Raw genomic sequence first — 19331 nt, 5'->3', positions numbered from 1 at the left:
CACTGTGAACTGGGCCAGTATATGTAGGGTTAATGTGTGAGTGGCAAATATGATGATGGTTTTGTTCACACAGTCCATATACTGTACTATTAATTAGGCTTACAATAATGTGACTGTGACTGTGTTGAGATTGGTTATGGGTATGCACTTTCACACTAGTGTCTGTTACTTCGTACTGTTACATGCCTGTAGTGAAAGCTATATTTGCAATTACATGTGTATTCCCCCATAGGAAAATTGGGTTAGTGTTGTGGTAGTCTGCCTGTAGTTTAGACAGTGCTTGGTGACATGCCTAGTAGCTCAGTGTATTTACCTAGTGTGATGTTATGTCCAGATATTTGTCAGATGTACTGTTGCCTGGCCACCATATGTGTTGTATATTTCTGAGAAATCAGTGGGATGCTGTGAAGATGTATGTCACTAACAACTGGGAAGTATATAGGGTTGGGACCTCTGCTCCTCCAGTTAATATGTGTTAGACAGGAGGGTGTGAATGCATCAGCTGTGTGAGCTTATCTACTCCAGTATTTGTGATATATCCCCATTTTCATGGCTGTGAACATCCCCTTTGTCAGGCTGGGTCCACACATCTTGCACTAAGGAGTTCTGTGTATACTTCTCGATTGACCAGATTGTTTCAGACTGTCCACATTTATTGCTTATATTTCTGCTGTATTCCACAGGATCATTACTGTGATTTCTGTGTTACTTCATTATGAAGATATTATGATGTCTGCAGTAAGTCATGGCGTACATGTCAGTTTCAGAAGAGCCTTTCTTCACAACATGTCTGTTGACACAACCCCTGTTACTGTAGCAATATTCTACATTTTTAACTGCAATACTTACATTACGTTCCCTTGCACTAAGAGGTTGAGAGTTATGGTGCTGAGGCATGACTCCACTATAGATTTAGCTATGTATATATATATATATATATATATATATATATATATATATATATATATATATATTTATCTGTATGTACATGTGTGTGTGTGTGTGTGTATGTATATATATATATATATATATATATATATATATATATATATATATATATATATATATATATATATATATATATATATATATATATATATATATATATATATATATATATATATATATATATATATATATATATATATATATATATATATATATATATATATATATATATATATATATAATATATATATATATATGTGTGTGTGTGACTACATGCGTGAATGGGCATTTCTTCGTTGAAGGTTGTGGGTTAGGCCCGGCAAGCCAGCACGTAAAACTCTACTGCTAATCATTAGTGGACCGGAGGTCCGCTGTGGTGACCCCTAACCGGGAAAAGCCGAAAGATGCAAAAAAAAAGTATATATATATATATATATATATATATATATATATATATATATATATATATATATGTGTGTATATATCCATATCCTTGTTATGTCTAAACATGAGTGTTGTATATACCTTCTCATATGTATCCCACCCTATTTATCTGATATGTGTATATTTAGATATAAAAACATGACTGATTCAACACTATTTTCACTAACAAGTAGTAAACAATTGTAGTAGTCAAAGCAGTTGTTCACTACTATTCAGTAGGTGGACTGAATGATATATTTTAAAAGCAACCAACAATTTTGCAGCTCAGATGGGATAGTTGTTAAGTGCTGCAATTATAGTCTAGAGGGTCCTGGGTTCCAGCCATGCAAGGGATGTTTATTTTGTTGCTAGGCAGAACAAGGACTGTTGGATACAGAGTGGTTAAGGCAGTTTTTAGCAGCTTTAAGCATGTTTGCATGGGTTTGCCCGATGGTATGCACTGCTAATGTACAAATAAATGAAACGGTACTTACACTGTGTAGGCTTCACTTGCCAGTGCGCAGATCTGCTTAGCATTTACATTTAAGCAATGCTTACACCTGTTAAGCATAGGTCAGCCCTGGTAACCAGTGAACACATTGCAGTCTGATAAAATAACAGGGTAATGACATCTTTAATAAGTGTATTTAATTCCATGTACATTACATGCTTCTATATGCTGTCATTACAGTAGCAATGGGTGTGAGTATACTGTATGGGACACCTGAGTATACATGGCTCGTACCACAATCCTTTCTCTTTGTATGTGTTTCATATTTGGGTAGCATCCCAGGTTATATGCAGTCACACTTGCATGTATTGTATCATTACGTTACTACTTTTTCCAAGTAAGAGTAGATTGCAGATTGTAGTACTGGAAGCACACACCCCTCCATGCAAAGCTGGACTCTGAGTACTGACTATTGTGTTCTTGGTGTTTGAGCTGTATGTTTTTAAGTATCTCCTATTGGATATTGATCTGATATGTTGATATTAACTGTAGACTACTATGTTTTTAGGACCTGTCATTGAGGATTGCTGTCATGTAGTAATGGCATATCTATCAGTTTCAGACGTCTATCTGTCAAAACATTCATCCTAATGCATAACATGTTGGCTAGCTAATTTCTGTCTGTCCTCTGTACAGATGTGCAAATGCCAGGTATCCATCGTGGCTGCTTAAAGGCAATCTCTGATTGACTGACACTGACATGTCTGCCCAGCTGTGTTATGAATGCCACAGCTAGGAAACCCCACTCTGTATGCAACACATGCCATGGACACCTCAACCAGACGACTACAGTCAACAGAACATACTTGGGTACAGGTCCCTAACCCAGATACTGGCCATGTTATGCATTATATGTTGCATACATGTCAGTTGGAGCACCTCACTGGCCCTCTTCAAGAAAAAACAGATGATTGGATGTTGAATTTAACTGTCACTCTGGGGATCACTCAAGTGGCATCGGTTGATAGATGGTCTGCTTACAAATGTCAGGTGGCATGATACCAGTGTACCCACATGCCCTACTCTTCTCATCTCTCCATGGACATTAGCCTGGTACACACCTAGGAACACCTCCACCTATGGACGTTATTACTGACAAATGTGTCAGCGTGTATTACTGAGAATAACAGTGTCTGTGTGTTTGTAAACTTGTAGTTGAAAGTACTCTGAGACCCTTCTCACCCACTACACTCCCCATTGCTATACTTAAAAATGGCTGCTGCTGTAATTCACATTAAATGTACCTTGTTACACTCTTTCCCCTATGGGCTACCTTGGGTTCACAGTACCAGCATAACACTGTTCTACAAATGGGTAGATAGGTGTGGGTTACCCTCTGAGTCCTGGCCAATGTATGTGTGTGTGTGTGTGTGTGTGTGTGTGTGTGTGTGTGTGTGTGTGTGTGTGTGTGTGTGTGTGTGTGCATGCAGTTGTGTGTGAGTGTGCATATTTGTAGGAGACAGCATTCTGAGGCCACATTCTCCAAATACACTAAACCTTGACATAAATTATAAGGGATGGTGATGTTGCTGACATTAGGAGAGCCATGACAAACCCTCACCCTACTATCCCTGTGGCATGTGCAATAAATGCATATCCCTGTAGTAGCACTGATTAGATAGACAATGGTTTGTATTGCAGTCCTGTTCATTGTGTGATTGTGGGTATGTCAGTGCATTATCATGGGTTTCAGTGAGTACAATATCCAATGTGCGGTATGGGTGCTGGGCATTCTGTCTTTACACCATGGTACCCCCAGCAGATGTCCCAAGGTCCACTGTATGAGGACAGCTTTTGCCATCAACCATATAGGTAACTGATGACACTATCCAGCCCAATGATGCATGTGCTGTGTGCAAAATGTCTGTAACAGTATGGACTCACTGACAAGGTAGTTAGCACTGCTGAACCCAGGTCTGTCAAATGTGTCTATAACTGTATGTGTTTGTCAATGTGTATATGACAGTATGTCATACTATGTATGGTTCATTAACACCCAGTACATCCCCCATTACCATACTGCACAAGTCCTGATGATGTTCTTTACTTAACAGGAAGCTTGGGACACACCTCACCCTACAAGCTCTGTGGTGTGTGCAATTAAGGCCAAACACATTAGTAGCAATAAGTACCTAGGTAGGGGTTCTACTCTCAATGTTGCCAAGTACGTGTGTGTGTATGTAAAGGGATCTACTTCAGTTTGCAGAAAATATATTTCCCAGGAGATCATTTGTCCGAGAACTAACTGGCAAAAGGTAACATTTCAAAGCAATCATCTTGTGGAAATTCATTCCATCAAAACTAGTAGTGGATGTGTAAATGCCCTCTTCCCCACTGTACAGCTGTACAGCGATACTGGAGTTAGTATATAAAGTGTTGGGTGTGGTTGTTGTGGACACAGTCACCCACATTGGGGTTATTGTTGTGCGTATCCCCCCGCTTAGTGTGCTGTTATACTATATAGTTTATATTAGGAGGTTAAGTAGGGTGTGCACCCACACCCTCCAAAGTGGGGGTGCGTGCCCCCCACAGCAGAACACCTATGTTTACCAACTCCAGGATTGCACTACATTGGGGAAGAGGACATATCTCCTGCCAGTACTATTGTCAATGACATTAAACTGATGGACTGATTATTTACTAATGTGATGTTTTGGTAATTTGGTCTTCATGGAATTACATAGGCCAACATGAGTTCACTGAAGAATGAAGTACATCCATGTGAACAGTATTCTCTGTGTATTGCATCAATACAAAAGCCTCTGTGTGTGTGTTATTCACAAACATTTGCTGTGTGCCACCCAGTACACTTACCTTTATCCACTGTAGAAGAGCTGCTTACATCAGCCGCCATGCACTCACTTGTATACACCCCTCAGACCTATCAGCCATGTGGCACATGCACTAACTTTTATACAGACCTGTTACTTATGTTCAGTTGTACCCGGGATATGACACAGTCAATGTGTCACCACAGTGCCACACCCCTTGTAGGAAAAGACAAACACGAACACAATACATTATGGAGACCACAGTCAGTCAGTGTTAATAACAGTATAATGCATCATGGCTGGACAGTTACACACCCTGACATGTAAGCATTAATCATTCCAGCTGACAACATGTTAAACAGCATTACATTGCTAAACCTTAGTACATTCACCCTGTGCATCAGAACTATATTAGCATGTCCCTGCATCGATGGTATGGATGACAGGGATGGTGCACAGGTATCATCATATGCACAGGGTGTGTTGTGGGTTTGCCAGAGGCCTAGGCTGAGCCATTTGGTTGGCATTATGTGTGTGGGTTAGGGGGTTCTTTATTAAATGGCCTGTGCAGACGTGGTGTGCGTAGGTATGGAGGTGCCCTAACTGTGTTGGTGATGTGTGTGTGTATGTATGCACACATTTCTGCCATGTGGCTGCCCTATACAGAAGTATGTTGGACAGCTGCAGACCGTACATGCCATGTTGTACAGTTCACTGTGTCCAGCCATGGACATGGGACCTGTGCCTGCCAGGTGTTGCATGGGCACTACCAGGCAGAAGCCCAGATATGATACTCTCCCCTGATGATGACAATTGTCTGCTGGATCTGTGTCCTTGTTGGAACTGGCCAGGACCACATGCACGTGGCCTGCTGCATTGTGGTGTGGACAGCACCCCCTGCAGTGCTGGTGCTGGTACTGCTATTACGGGACTGGTCAGTTGTTGCATCTCCATGTAGACCTCCACCTGTTGGTTCTGCTGACCTACATCCACATGGCCAATGGCCTACTCCCACCACATGCTGTACCACAGACACCACATGATTGAGGATTCCCACCATCTCACCCAACCGTCTATCCATGCCCTCTGCAAATTAACAGTGGGCACCTGCAAGATCACGTATGTAGTCACATATGCAGGAAGAGTAGCCTTCTGCAATCTCATAGTATCTCTGGTGTAACATTCCATATGTGTCTGTGCCTCATAGATGGCCCAAAACATGCATCTAGTGACACCTGCTGTGGCACTTCTGCCAGGGGCATGATGGCCAGCAGCCCTCCTACAAGCACCCTTATACATCTGCCTGTGTGGGACTTTGCCGGCCATCTGACTATGGCTGCTGTGTACAGACACACATGACATAGTCACCACGCTTTCCTGTCCCATGCCACCACCCACAAACTGTCCCTCATCTATGGCCACTGATGATGGGGTATGTATTGGCATTGTGACTGTGTGTGGGGATGGGGTGGATAAAAGTCAATGGCACAGATTCAGCCCCTGACAACCCTACCTGTGCCTCACTATGCCTATCATCAATGTCAGAGTCTATATGGACACTGACATCAGTTTGCTTGCAGGAGGGACCCTGACACATTTCGCCACCTGTGAGGGGCAGACAAGAAATGTAAATTAAGACCTGTATATTATGGTTTACTTTTACACACACACTCACTCACATACAGAAACACACACACACACACACACACACACACACACACACACACACACACACACACACACACACACACACACACATACACACTCTTACAGGTGAGGTGCCACAAAGATATTACATAGACCTCTCATTACCCAACAGACAACATGCATGACATATGGCACTCAACAGCATGCACTGCAGACATATTCAATCCTTGTTACCAACATTATACATCTTTGTGATGCATGAGTTGTGTTAGTAGGTGATGCCCCTTCCCCTGCACCCATGTACACAGTATTGTTGTGCATCTGTACAGCACACTGTACAGCACACTGGCATGTACTGTGCACCATACCTCACAAGTGTACACACCACTGCTGTATGTGCATATGTGTGGCAGTTATGTTTGCTCTGTTGCTCACAGCCCCTATGTGTTTGTCTGACACATACCTGGGATGATATGAGGACTGTCGATAATTAATGCCTGCCCTTTGATTTGCAGATCTCATCATCTGCAGTCCATGTATGTGCAATAAAATCCAGTTACTCTCACAACCTTCAAAGCCTAATGTGGATATGAGGAGTGTACACACCCTTGTTGACATGCCAGCCTCTTCTATGACATGCAATTGAGCCACAATACTACATTTGTTAACATTGCACACACATGATATGTGACATATGACCTGTGCCATCCAACGCAGTATCAAACAAATGTTTAGTCATGCAGATGCTGAATGAGATGCATACAATATGTGTTTTGTATAAGTGTGCACACCCTTAACACAATGGTTTGTTGAAGCACCTGTTAAGTCACCTCATCAAGTCAACTAAAGCTAATTTTGAAAAGAAAGTTGCCAAGGATGCCAAGGATAACCATAAGGCCTTCTATGGCTACGTCAAAAACCTAAATGGCAATGCTAAGGTCTGCTCTGAGCTAGTACAAAATGGTACAAAATACACTGACCCTTCTGACATTGCCAACATCTTGGCTGACAGGTTCAGTGCAAATTTCTCCCCCCCCCCACCACCTACAGGGCCTATTACCATTCCAGGGAATTGTGTAATTCCAATTATTACTGATACGTTGGTTAACAAGGCTCTATCTAAAGCTAAAAACACTGCCTCCATGGGACCAGATGGTGTCCCAGGCTGTGTCATACGTGAGCTCCAAAAGGAATTAACCCCGCATCTTAATACCCTGTTCAGTTTCAGCCTCTCCACAGGATATGTGCCCATAGAATGGTGCATGGCAACGATGGTCCCGCTACACAAGGGTGGGGCCACAACTGACCCTGGGAACTACCGACCAATAAGCCTGACCAGTCTGATCTGTAAGGCTATGGAGCAAATCATTATGGAACTCATAAATGGAGAGATTGGAAACTTCCAGTCGCTGGACCCCACACAGTTCGGCTTTGTCAAGGGCAGATCATGCCTCTTGAACCTGGTGGATTTCTTTGAGACAGTTACTCAGGCTATAGATAAGGGAAAGGTGGTTCACAAGGCTTACCTTGACCTTGCTAAAGCATTTGACACCATTCCCCATTCAGGTATTATTGATAAGCTCACCAGCCTGGGCATAAACCCTTAAATCACAAGATGGATTGCAAACTGGCTCTCAAACAGATCCCATAAAGTAAGAGTAGTGGGATCTATGTCCAAATCCAGACCAGTAATGAGTGGTGTGCCTCAGAGCTCTGTCCTGGGGCCCCTCCTGTTTGGCATATACTTCTCAGAAGTACAGGCAAGGACAGAAGGGCTGTGGCTGACTAAGTTTGCGGACGACTGCAAACTGGGTGCTATAATAGAGTTTCCGGCCGACATGGAGATCCTCCAGAAGGGCCTAAATGAGACTGATGCATGGTGACAAAGCCATGGTCTCAAGCTAAATGCAAAAAAATGCGTAGTAATCCCTTTTGGAAAAAACAGAGTACCTGCAAACTACAACATAGGAGGTAATCCCCTGAAATCTGAAGAAGAAATAAGGGATCTAGGGACCCAAGTAGATAGTCAGCTTTCCTTTGATAACCATGTTGCCAAAGTGGTTAGAAAATCCTTCTATGTGACCCATCTGATCACAAAAGGGTTCACATCAAGATCTAAGGATGTAATGGTGCCCCTCTACTCTTTCCTCATCACACCCATTATTGAGTACAATGCACCAATTGGAATGTACCTGGCTAGACATCTGCAGCAGCTGGAGAGACCACAGAGGTGCCAAACCAAGAGGATTACTGGCCTTAAACAGTTGCCCTATGCAGCAGGATTGAAAAAGCTAAGACTGTTCTCTGCTGCATACCACTTTCTCAGAGGTGATCTCTGTCTAACGTACAGAGCCATGTCCAACCCAGAATTGTTGAACATGTTTCATCTTAGCAAAATCAAATCTACTCGAGCTACACACTCTAGGGATATAAACCTCAACACAACAATGAATAGAACATGCTGGAGGGATAGATTCCCTTCGCAGAGACTTCCCTTACTATGGAACAGAGTCCTGATCTACATAAGAAAGAGCCCCTCACTATCACTCTTCAAGAGGAACCTTGATGAGTGGATGGGTAACAGAAAGTTCACACCGGGGATCACACCAACAGCACTACTAGATAGGGGCCAAGGGTACTAGCTGCTAGTACAAGGGTCTAGGGAACTACTAAAGGGGCGGTGAATACCGCACAATGTGGCTGGGCTAATATATGCCTTCGGGCAGATAGCCCAGTACCAACCTATGAACCTATGAACCTAAAAGTGAACTAGAGCAGTCACTATTCCTGGAAGGGGTAAACTGGCATGGCTCATCTTCACTTGCCATTATTTGGTCACTCTGCTCTACAAATGTCCCCCAACTGTGCCAGATTGCAAGGTCAGCTCATGTGCACGGCCCTTGGAGGTCACACAGTGGCTTCACTATTGCTGTAGAGTCAGGGTTATGTATGGAACAATTCATAACCTTGACTGTGTTCAGATACAGCCATTCTTAGCAAGCTTTGGATGTATGCTTCAATTCACAGTTGTGTTTTAAACTGACACCCCTCCCCATCCTTAGCCTTATTGCAATGCTTGACAACTATGGGCCACACATGAGTGTTATTTTGCTGTGTCCCAAATTACAAACACCATGTCTACCAGCCTAGTTCCAGTTAATGAACAGCAAAACTAAAGGTGTACACTGGCACCAGCAAGCTAAAAAATGGGGATGGTGGCACTGAGGTGGAGTTAGGTGTTGCTTGTGCACCACATGTATCTTTATGAACACTGTCTGTAGGTTTGAGCCTTGGTCTCATGATAAAATAGTTCAGACATGTCCCTACTGTAGGCAATTTGTCCCACCATTATGTTCATCTCTGTCCACAGATCTTGCACTGACAGGTTGCTAGGTATACTGCAGGACTCTTACATACTCTTCAGATATGCCACCATGGTGACCACTGTGATACAGTGCAGTTAACACCAACAAAAAGTGAACATGTACAGCATGCATTATGGGTAGATGTGTTAAATGTGTGCATGGCAAATAGCATGGCCATAACATGGCCGGTGTATTGGCAAACCTGAACAAAACACTCCATACTCACCAGCTACAGGCTGCTGCCCCAGTTGTATATCAGAGAGACCTAAATAGTTGTGTAAGAGAAGTAATGTCAGTAGCCACATCTGTGGCATTGGGACTGGGTGGGAGCAGTATTTCAGCACATCGACAGTACAAACCCACAATACTAGAGATTATGCACATTTGTTCATTACTACACTGCAGCAACAGACTAGTTTATCTGACATATGCATGTAGATACTTTACAGATGAAAATGGATAAGCAACAGTGATCTAGTAATGTGCCCTGGGACCTTTCCTGCATGCTCCTTGTTTATTGTGTGGGTGGCACCCACCTCCACAATGCTGTCTTCAGCCTGCTATCATGTCTGTCAGGCTGGTGCCTCAGTGCTGGTGAGGACCTCCTCAGCATGTGTCAGTGGGGGCTGGATGGCATGACCCTAACCTGTGGCTAGCTGGTCCCACCTAACTGCAGTAGCATGCTGACAGGCATTGTGGATTAGATCTGTGCACCGGTGCCACACCTGCTCATAAGTTTGCTTGTGCAGGCTGACATTGTTTACCCTGTGGACAAGCACATTTCACAGGGTGGTCATTTCCTGCAGATCCTGGGCCTGTGGTCAAATAGTATGGCATGATGCTGGATGAGTAATTGAATGATTGCACCATTTTCAAGGTTCGTGAATGCTGGCAAACGTTCCCGAGGCATTGTACCTAGAAGACATAAACAGGAAAAACAGTCACAGGACCTCATACAATTGTCCATGTGCACATCAACAGTGGATATTACCTGCAAATAATCCAGCCTATACCATAACACTGTAAGCTATCATGGCTTTGACATCTTGCATTACAATTCTGGCCCTGACCTGTCCATTTCCTCAGTGTTGGACACTTAATGGCATAATCCACTATTCAACATTCATTTCTGTGTAGAGGGATGACAGTGACCATCTTCCATGTGGATGGTGTGTGGATGGTGGCATGTCTGTGTTTGACTGTAGTGAGTGATGGAACTGTGAGCACATGCCTGAGTTCATGAAGGAAGAAACTGTGATGTTCTCATGCCCCATGGAGACTTGCTGTTGTTGCCATCAGTCGGCATTATGTGCATGCTCACCACTGATGCGGGCAGGAGTGTGGTTGATGTGCATATTCCCCTGTCATAATTTTGTCGACAGGGTGCCACTGTTCCCACCTATCCTGTCTGATGCAAGTTACCTGTATCCATGGCATGTGTGTATGAGGTGTGCTTTACCCCCAGTACAGGTTGACTTGTGTTACTGCCTCAGAGACTGTGTACATATGTGGAGACATGGTTGCAATTGGCCTTGGTGGTTTGGATATGTCTGATTTCTAGTCATAGTCAGCCTTACAGGAAGTCACCTGTGAACCTACATGCTTGCTCAGATAGAGGTGCACTTGCTTCCAAGTTGTGGTCTGCACCTATGTGTCCCTCTACAGCCACTATAGCAATCTATTATGTGCTTTGTGTCTTGCTGCTGTCCACCAAGGGGGATGACTCCATTGTTGGTGTAAGCTGGTTGTGCAGGACAGGTACTGCTGATTCCATATAGCTACAGTGGATATAAAGTGTACACACCCCTGTTACATGCATGGTACTTGTGCAATTGGAACATGACCCCACAAAAGCACATGTCAACACAAAACCCACCTTTGATGTGTCCTATAGCCTTACCAGTTAAATAGGGAACATAACAACCTGCCCTGTGAAAATATATGAGAATTAATACTCAGTGCAGTAAGCCAGTTGAATGTGTGTGCACACCCTTACACTGATATGTTGTGTAAACATCTGCTGAGATGATTACAGCATCCATTTGTCTTGGTTTGTATTCTAACGTCATATCACATCTTCACTTGACAATGGTTGCTCACCTTCCATGAAACAGCTTTGTTTCTTTTTCAATAGAATTGCACAGGTTATGGGTCACATTTGAGGTGAGAAATGTTTTGACATGACTTTCTGTGGTCTCATTGACATACAGCACACAGGCCTGGCATTCCAACAGGGGTGTTTACACATTGATATCCAGTGTATATGGGTGTTGATATAGCTGTTAGTGGTAGACATGGACAGTAGGTCATAACACAGTTGTACACTTCTCTGATTACTACCTGATAATCATGCCTACTGTAGTTCCCATATCAGTGTCATGGCAATGCAACAATCACTAGCAGTACACATTTTATTTTGTTGTATGCAGTGACAGTGATATTACACACACATGTGCAACATGCACATCCTATTTTCTGGACTGCTTGTGACTCATGTTATTACTTCTGTGCCTTTCAGCTGAGCATACGCATACATACACATGCTCAGGGGTTACCTGTTATACATTTGTGTTCTATGTCATTATGGCACACTGCATTTACAGTCTTGCAGCTCAATCATACATCTCAACCTGTTATACCAGGACTTCTGGACATTGGTCCACATCACTGGGTGACAAAACAGGGAGGTCAATTTTGATAAAGTATTAATATTGCTGCCATAACACAGGTATATGTGTAAATGACAGATATCTGTCACAACAGCGAACATTGCCCAGAAGAACACTGTACAGTTAACTGTTATTAATTCAATATATCACATGCAGTTAACACACACATCTGCAACAGTGCTTTACTATGCTCATGCCCTATATAAGTATCCTAGATTTACAATACAAACATGTATAATACTCATATTCACAGGTAAAATATGGATATGGGCAACATCCCATTAACTGGCCTAGCAGTGGCACAGGCATGACTGTTTCCTTTCCAAGGGTGTGTCAGGTTCCTCAGCTGTGACCCAACCCTTTCCACCTCTTAGAGTATCACATGTGGACAAAATCTAACATTAGCAGGGGATATATAGGGACAGATCATAGATATGCCTATTACAAACATATGAAGTTTGCAGCATGATACATTTCATATTACCATATCTGTTCTGAAGGTGGTGGGATCTGAAACTCATGTGTCTGTCTTGACTTAATTGCTTCCATCTCCAACTATTTTCCAGACTAATATAGATCTTTGTAGGAACAGAGCAATCACTATGATGGCTAAATCTTGACATTATGTGAAGATTTGCACAATTGGCAGGTATGGCCCACTGCAGATATGACAGATGCTATGTCTATAGCATTTGTTCAGCAGGACATCATTACAGCAAGTACTGATGGCACATATACATCTTTCATAATCATCTATCCCATTATTACAGACCAAGTACTACATTTGGTTACATGCTTACATGTTTCACATACCTGGCTCATCTTCAGGTTCCTTCTGCATAGAGGATGTCTTCTTGTTTCTTATTTCTTATTTTGAGATTTTATGTTTTTTTTCTGGTGTGTGTGTGTGTGTCTCTCTCTGTCTCTCTGTTTCTCTCTCTCTCTCTCCCCACTACTGAGATTGAGCTTGTTTGAATATGTTGAAGCATGGCTTTTGTAGGTGATGCTCATGTTCAGGTGATGGCCTCTGCACCAATTGCTGTTCCCCACTTGCTAATTGCATACAGGAAGCTGTGTAGTTCTTCCAATAGCCAATGTCATAGCAATCCACTACTATAAATAACTACATCATGTGGGCATTGTCCCTTTACCTTTCCTGTATGGAAAACATCTTTCATGTGTGGGGACAGCAGTGTTACAGACAGCAGGTAGGAATACCTCTTACAACAGGACTTGTGGACACAGACCAACTACATGTTTGTATAAGGTTCCAGACCTAGGGACAGTGTGTGAGTATTGATGTTATATGGATTGCATACTACTAGTTTTACAGGGTTTGTGTGTACATGCTAGTTTTGCATGGCATGCAGTCTGTCTGTATAGCTCTTAACTGGGGGCTATCCACATGATGGCCAGAGGATTGGCTGTTATGTTTTGTCTGTTCCCCACACAGGTCTTGTCCCTGACATATCAGTGGCGTTCTCACCGTTGATTGCGATCAGTACATGGCAACATCCATTTGTGTTTATGACTTCATATTCCTCAGTGAGGGTATGTTGCAACCAATCCTGTAACACCAGTAACTTTCTCAGTCTATGACAGTGATATTTCAAATATGGCCCTGTGTTTCAGCCTCTGTACTACACTTATATACCAGGCTTTGTCCAGATGTCATGCAGTAAGCGTTTGATAGGTATGGCCTATCTTTTTTTAGTGCTGACATTCCTATCATTCTGGTGATGCTGTGGGCTCCCCACACAAGTTGTGGGGTAGGGACCATATATATGAGGGCTGCAGATGGACAACATGTATGACCCTGTACGGTCTGGAGGTCAGTGTATAGAAAACACTGTTATATGCCCTTGTAAGACATTTTATGGGGAAGGAGTATTAAATGTTTTTAACCTATACTGTTACAACATGTGTGGAATATCAGTAATAAGAAACATAAAGGAATATGGCTGTACATTTTCATACATTTCACCATGGGAACAATGGTGGGCTAGAGCTTACTGTCTTGCACACAGTTTTGTTTGTCAGTGTGATAGTGATGTTTTAAGTTAAGCATTGTTATGTAATGGATACATTTACATTGTGGCAATTGATACTTTTCCTCCTAGGGAGTTGACTACAGAGTGTAATTGAAGGCTGTTGAACTACATCTCTAATTAAGTGTTGATTCTTGACTTCAAGGTAAGTGTGTTTTTTTTTTCTGCTGTACTACTTGAAGGCTTTAGCCTAGACAGCAAAGTATGTTATTTTTCACATATTACTGTATCATATGTTTTCTTTGAGAGTTGCATTAATCAGTTATTATATATCTCAAACACCTAAATGCTATAAGAAATGACATACAAAACTGAAATAGTACACAAATAAACATTTATCTGTATGCAAACTGCGTGGTGTCATGTCCTTTGCATTGTGTGTGGGTATATGTTTCATGCAATAATTCTCATTTGTAAGAAAGAATCAGACACTGGCCATTTGAAAAGGTGGCAACTGCAGGAATAATGGCTGTTTGATATTGTGTGCACCATCTATATATACTCTCTTTAAATATATCTATAAGTATGTATATATGTATATACGTATGTATGTATATATATATATATATATATATATATATATATATGTGTGTGTGTGTGTGTGTGTGTGTGTGTATGTATCATTAGAATGTTTAGTGCTTCCACATTGTACATTCCCTATGGTAGACTGTTCTGCATATGTTAGAGAAATCATCCCAACATCTTACAGCACAGATGGCATAGTGGTAACTTGTTGTGCATGGCCCTGGGTTCAGGACTTGCAAGGGCTGGTTATTTTGTTGCAAGGCAGAACAGTTCAACTGTGGAGGAAGGAATAAGGGCAATAATTACAAGAAGTCCCTATTTTGGGCCCCTTCACCCCCATTTACAGTGGCTTTGGTCAGATGTTTTGCAGTGAGAGGTTCAGAGTGTGGATCCAAAGCCTGAATGCACTGCATACATACATGTATATATATATATATATATATATATATATATATATATATATATGTATACACATATATATATATATGTATACACATATATCTATCTATATATATATATATATATATATATATATATATATATATATATGTGTGTGTGTGTGTGTGTGTATGTGTGTGTGTATGTATATATATATATATATATATATATATATATATATATATATATATATATATATATGTTCATAGGTAGGTACTAGGCTATCTGCCCAAGGGCATTTATAAGCCTAGCCAGAGTGTGTCAGCTTTCGCTGCCCCATTGATTAATTAACTGAGCTTCTGTCAAGAAGAGCCAATGAAGTGATCCTAGGGGTATATTTTCTGTTACCCATCCACTCGTCAAGGTTTCTCTTGAAGAGTGTTAGTGAGGGGATCTGCCTAACGTAGTTAGGAATTTTGTTCCAAAGCATGGGGAGTCTCTGTGACAGGAATCTATCCCTACAGCATGTTATATTTATTGTTGTGGAGAGATTTAGCTCACTAGACCGAGTGGCTCACAGTGACTTGGATTTCTTTAGGTGGAGCATGTCCATCAATTCTGAGTTAGACATGGCTTTGTAAGTCAGGCAGAGATTACCTCTGAGTAAGCGATATGTGACTGAGTACAGCTGGAGTTTTTCCAGTCGGGCTGCATAGGACATATGTTTGAGGCCAGTAATCCTCTTGGTGAGGTAGATTTATGGTCCTTCCAGCTGTTGGAAGTGTCTTGTGAGGTACATCCCAAATGAGGCATTGTACTCTATGATGGGTCTGATGAGGGATGAGTAGAGGGGCACTATAACCACTTTATTTCTAGATGCGAACCCTTTAGTAATTAGATGGATTACATAGAAGGATTTCCTAACTCCTTTGGCAATATGATTGTCAAAGGAGAGATTACTATCTACCTGGGTCCCCAGATCTCTTATTACCTCTTCTGTATTAAGGGGGCTGCCACCTATGTGGTAATGCATGGGTGTTTTGTTTTTCCCAAACGGGATGACTATGCATTTTTTGGCATTTAGCTTGAGACCATAACTTTGACACCTGGTGTCCATCTCAGTAAGGCCCTTTTGGAGAATGTCCATGTCAGCCGGAGAGTCAATTATGGCTCCCAGTTTGCAGTCATCAGTGAACTTGGTTAGCCATAGTCCTGTGTTTGCCTGTACATCTGAGAAGTATATGCTGAACAGTAGGGGTCCCAAGACCAAGCCTTGTGGGACACCACTTTTGACTGGTTTAGAGTCGGACCTGGAGCCCGCTATTCTTACCATATGAGTTCTGTCTGTAAGCCAGTTGGTAACTCATCTCGTGAAGTAGGGGTTATGTTCAGGCTGGTGAGTTTTTCTATAATTCCTTAGTGGTAAATGTATCAAAAGCCTTGGCGAGGTCAAGGTAGGCTGTTTGAACTACCTTCCCCTCATCTATGGCCTTGGTGACTGTCTCGAAGAAGTCAACCAGGTTAAGTAGGCATGATCTGCCCTTAACAAAGTCAAACTATGTTGGGTCAAGTGTTTGGAGGTTCCCAATGTCTTTGTTAATGAGTTCCATGATGATGAGCTCCATAGCCTTGCAGACCAGGCTAGTCAGGCTTATGGGGCTATAGTTACCAGGGTCAGTTGTGGCCCCTCCTTTGTGGAGCAGAATAACCGTTGCTGTGCGCCATTCTATATGTATGTATATATATCTATATCTATATCTATATATATATATATATATATATATATATATATATATATATATATGTGTGTGTGTGTGTGTGTGTGTGTGTGTGTGTGTGTGTGTGTGTGTGTGTGTGTGTGTGTGTGTGTGTGTGTGTGTATGTATGTCTGTATATATGGGAGCACTTTACATAATCGAATTACTGAAAGCTCGAATTGCATATGATCGAGATCATATGCTCGAGCTTTCAATAAATCGAATGTGTAAAGTGTTAAAAAGTAATACTTTACTTACCTTAAAACATTACTTGCACACAGAGGCAAGGATCCTTGTACGCTCTGTGTGTAAGTAATGTTTTAATTTTTTTGCGATGTTGACAGGAAATGGGAAATCTCCCATTTTGCACTTCCGCATACAGCGCGAAATGGGAGATTTCTCTTTTCCCCACTGTAGCATGATCTCAGAGTTGGTATATTTAAGTAGAGGGGGTGTGGGAGGCACAGCCACATGGGGGGTGCAGGTGCAAAAGCGATGTATGACTTTTTTTGTTTTTTTTTATGTTTCATTTTAAAAGTTTGAGTTTCCATAGATATATATATATATATATATATATATATATATATATATATATATATATATGTTATTTTATATATATATATATATATATATATATATATATATAAATACATTTTCCCTACGGTTTTGGAGAAAACATCAAGTACATCTATAGTTCTGATGGCTTAATGATAAAGTGCTGTGGCTGTTGTGTGCAGTGTCCTGTGTTTGAGACTTGCAAGGGCTGATTATTTTGTTGCTGGGCAGAACAAGGGCCATTTGATACAGAGTGATTAATGCACTTTTGAGCAGTTGTTAGCAGGTTTGTGCAGTGGTAAGCAATGCTAAATTCCAGTTAAATATGTTTACAGACAGTTAGCTTTAAAAGTGCTTAATCTGTGTAGGCATCTCTTAATGCCATGCAAACAGGCTTAATCCCACTTACTACTGCTTAAAAGTGCTTATTCCTGCTTACCCCCATGCTAATTTCTTTAAAAGAAAAAGAAAGGGGTACACAGAGGGAAAGACAATAGGGAAAGTAGCTAGGGATGTGCAGGACATGTGTACAGAAAGTCCATAGCTGTCCATTTCTTTTACAGCAAGAGCTGCATATATACTGAATTTGGAGGTATATTTGGACACTCAAACCCCTAAGAGTGGGGTGAGGACATCAGTAATGTGTTGTGAAGGCAATTAGACCAGATTACATGTGTCCAGTGGACATGTGTGCAAAATGGACAGCTATGTATGGGGCAAAATTTTTTGGGGGGGGGACAGATTGCCCTTTTTTTTTAAGGTGCGAGTGGGATGTTAGGTAAGGATATCAGGTTTATTTGGGGAGGTAGGTTGGGTAGGAAGATAAACAAGACAGCACACAGGGGCAGTATATGACACATGTGGCGGGTAACACCTTGGATGGGGAGGGGTGTTTGGAAATCGAAAGCCAATGTGCCCCCAAATGGAAACAGTGGGACTGAGGTCCCAACCCATGGGTAGTCATCACTGCACCTTCACGGCCCCAAAGGTGGGCATGCTGGGGGCTGACCATGAGGGGCAGGCTGACCCTCTAATTGTGCCACTTGGCATAGCAGATCTCCAAATTCCTTTTGGAGCTCGCTATGCACCAAACCCCGGACCTGGCTTCAGGTGACAGTATCCTGTCCATGCCCACTCCTGGGGGGGATGAGCCCCATCTCCTGAGGCAGGTGGTGCAGGACCCGCCCACGAGGACGTCCCAGGGTGGGTCGCAGATGTGTTGGGGCCCGGTGCCATGGACAGATGAGGTGGGGGAGGTGGGTCTGCTGGGACGGGCCTTCCCAAACGTGCTATTGTGTTATAGTTTTAGAATATATTTGGGTTAGTAATAGTCAACACAATCCAGGCTTAGTTATAACAGCATGGATAGATATTCCCATTAACCCAAAACAACAGATTTGGAACAGTTTCACAGCAAACAGAACACATGCATATATGGAACCATAGAAGCCATTACAACGGCATGCAGGTTGCACTGATAGCAGCAGGCTACCAAAGATAGTATTTCAACATGGAACATTAATAGAAACACATTTCAATATTTGTTGAACCATAGGACATATGTCCCAACAGTAGGTTTGGTGTAAAACATACCCATTGATTTGTGTGTTTAGATTATTGTTGCAGATATGGAGGGGGAGAGAGAGATGTCAATTAACAACTTGTATATCCTTGCAGTACTCACAGCTTTAATGATCATTGCTCTAATCATTACTTTACAGGTATTATTACAAT

The sequence above is a fragment of the Protopterus annectens genome, chromosome 10.part0 (genome assembly GCF_019279795.1).
Source record: "Protopterus annectens isolate FY-2018-M chromosome 10.part0, PAN1.0, whole genome shotgun sequence".
Taxonomy (NCBI): Eukaryota; Metazoa; Chordata; order Ceratodontiformes; family Protopteridae; genus Protopterus; species Protopterus annectens.
The sequence above is the reverse complement of the archived record's forward strand: the minus strand, read 5'-3'. Positions refer to the sequence as shown.